We start from the raw sequence: 3,237 nt of genomic DNA, 5'->3' as shown, positions 1-3,237 counted from the left end.
GATATAATTGACATGGGGTGTTATATAATTTTAAAGGGTACAGCATAATAGTTTGACTTACATCCATCATGAAATGATTCTCACTATAAGTTTAGTGAAATCCATCATCTCATATAGAAACAAAATTAAAGAAATAGAAAAAAATTTCCTGTAATGAGAATTCTGAAATTCTTAAAATTTACTCTCTTAACTACTTGCATGTACAACATACAGCAGTGCTAATTGGATTTATCATACTGTATATTACATCGCTAGTACATATTTATCTTATAACTGGGAGTTTGTACCTTTCAACTACCTTTATCCAATTCCCCTTACCCCCATCACTTGCCTTTGGTGACTATAAATCTGAGCTCTTTTTCTAAGTGTCAGCTTGTTTATTTGTTTTTGAAGTATAATTGATACACAATACAAAGTTATTTCCTGGTACACAATAGGTTGGTTTTATACTTCTATACATTTCAAAATGATCACCTTGATAAGTCTAGGTCTATCTCTCATGATACAAAGATATGACTTTATTATTAACCATATTCCCCACACTGCACATGTCATATCATGGCTCTTCTATTTTGTAACTTGACTATTTTACCTCATATCTCACTCATCTATCTCTCCACCTTCACTGCCCCCTCCTGTCTGGAAACCATCAGTTTATTTTCTGTATCCATGACTGTTTCTATTTATGCTTCTTCATTTATTTTCTTTTTTTATATTCCATATAAAAGTGAAATCATACAGTATTTGTCAATCACTGTCTGAATTATTTCATTTAGTTTAATAGCAATATCTCACTCTTTTTTGTTTATTCCTGAGTGATACCATTATCTATATGTCTATATCTATATTTACATTATATCTACATCTATACAATACACACTACATGTTCACATGAGCACAAGGGTTCCCATTTCTCAACATCCTTACCAACATTTGTAATTTGTTGTCTTTTTGTTAATAGCCATTCTGACAGGTGTGAGATGATATCTCATTGTGATTTGAATTGCATTTTCCTGATGATAAATGATGTTGAACATCCTTTTGTGTGTCTGTTGGACATCTGTATGCCTTCTCTGGAAAAATATGTATCAGTTCCTTCACCCACCTTTTAATCAGATTGTTAGATTTGTTTTTGTTTACTTGTAGGAGTTACTTGTGTATTTTAGAGCTCAAACACTTTATTGGATATATTGTTTGTACATAACTTCTTACACTCAGTAGGCGACATTTTTGTTTTGATATTTTCCTTCTGTGTAAAAAGATTTTTAGTTGAATGTGGTTCTAATTATTTTTGTTTTTCTTTAGTTTTTGTTTTGCTTGCTTAAGGAGACATATCCAAAACAATATTGTGAAGATTAATAGCAAAGAGTCTACTGCCTATGTTTTCTTCTAGGAGTTTTTAGATTTCAGGTCTAACTTTTAAAATTAATTTTGAGAATATTTTTGTATATGTTGTTTTAAAGTAATCAAGTTTGATTCTTTCACATGTAGCTGTCCAGTTTTCCCAGTAACATTTATTGAAGAGATTTTCACTTCCCCTTTGTATATTGTTTATATCTGTGTCAATTTTTGTGTCAGTACCATTCTGTTTTGATGACTGTAGCTTTATATTATTGTTTGAAATCAGGGATCTAACTTTAAATTAAACATCTATTTTTGTTCTTCTTTCTTAAGATTGTTTTGGCTATTCTGGTTATTTTGTTTTTCCATTTTTAAAGAATTTTATTTGTGCTAGTTATGTGAAAAATTCCATTGTTATCTTGATACTGAGAGAATTACATCTGTAGATTTCCTTGGGCAGTATAATCATTTTAACAATATCAATTCTTCCAATTCATGAACAAGATATATCCTTCCATCTGCTTGTGTAATCTTCCGTTTCTTTCCTCAGTGTCTTACAGATTTCTCAGTATAAGTCTTCATCTCCTTAGTTATATTTATTCCCAGATATTTTCTTTTGTATCCGTTCAGCCACTCTGTATCTTTTTAAATTAACTAAATAATTAACTTTTATTTACTGACTGTATTGGGTCTTTGTTACTGTGTGCAGGCTTTCTTTAGTTGCAATGAGTGGGGGCTACTCTTTGTTGTGGTGCATAGGCTTCTTATTGCACTGGCTTATCTTGTAGAGCATGGGCTCTTAACCTGCAATCTACAGTAGCTGCAGCACAGGGGCTCAGTAATTGTGGCTTGCGGGCACTAGACACAGGCTCAGTAGTTGTGGCACATGGGCTTACTTTCTCTGAGGCATGTGGAATCTTTCCAGACAAGGGCTCAAACCCATGTTCCCTGTACTGTCAGGTGGATTCCTAACCACCGTGCCACCAGGGAAGCCCAGCCACTCTATATCTTTGATTGGAGTGTTTAGTCCATGTACATTTAAAGTAAGTATTGATAGGTTTACACTCTTTGCCATTTTGTTAGTTGATTTGGCTTGTTTTGTAGTATATTCTTGTTCCTTATTTCTCTTGCTCCCTTTCTTTGTGATTTGATGACTATCTTCACTGTTCTGTTTGGATAATTTTCTCACTTTTTTTTCTGTGCATGTTTATCATAGAATTTTTTTTTTAATTTTATGTTTACTTTTCTTAAGCTCTTTATTGGAATAAAATTGGTTTACATTGTTGTGCCAGTTTTTGAGATACACCAAAGTGAATCAGCTGCATCTATACAAAAAAGCCCCATGTATCCTACCACCCATGACTCCCTCCCAGCCTCCCTATCCTAGCCCTCTAAATCAACACCCATCATTGAGTTTATCTCCCTATGATATGCAGCAACATACCACTAGCTACCTATTTTACATTTTGTAGTTCTTATGTCAATGCTACTCTCTCACTTCATCCCACATTACACGTTGCCCCACACCCACCATGTCCTCAAGTCTCTTCTCTACATCTGCATCTTTATTCTTGCCCTGTCACTGGGTTCATCAAAACCAGTTTTTTTTTTATGCCATGTATATGAGTTAGCATACGAAATTTGTTTTTCACTTTCTGGCTTACTTCACTCTGTATAATAATCTCTATGTCCATCCACTTCACTACAAATAACTCAATTTCATTCATTTTTATGGCAGAGTAATATTCCATTGTATATATATGTGCCACATCTTCTTTATCCATTCATCCATTGATGCACATTTAGGTTGCTTCCTTATCCTGGCTATTGTAAATAGTGCTGTAATGAACATTATGGTATGTGTTTCCTTTTGATTATGGTTTTCTCAGGGTATAT

The sequence above is a fragment of the Hippopotamus amphibius genome, chromosome 3, assembly GCF_030028045.1.
Source record: "Hippopotamus amphibius kiboko isolate mHipAmp2 chromosome 3, mHipAmp2.hap2, whole genome shotgun sequence".
NCBI classification, from domain to species: Eukaryota; Metazoa; Chordata; class Mammalia; order Artiodactyla; family Hippopotamidae; genus Hippopotamus; species Hippopotamus amphibius.
The sequence above is the reverse complement of the archived record's forward strand: the minus strand, read 5'-3'. Positions refer to the sequence as shown.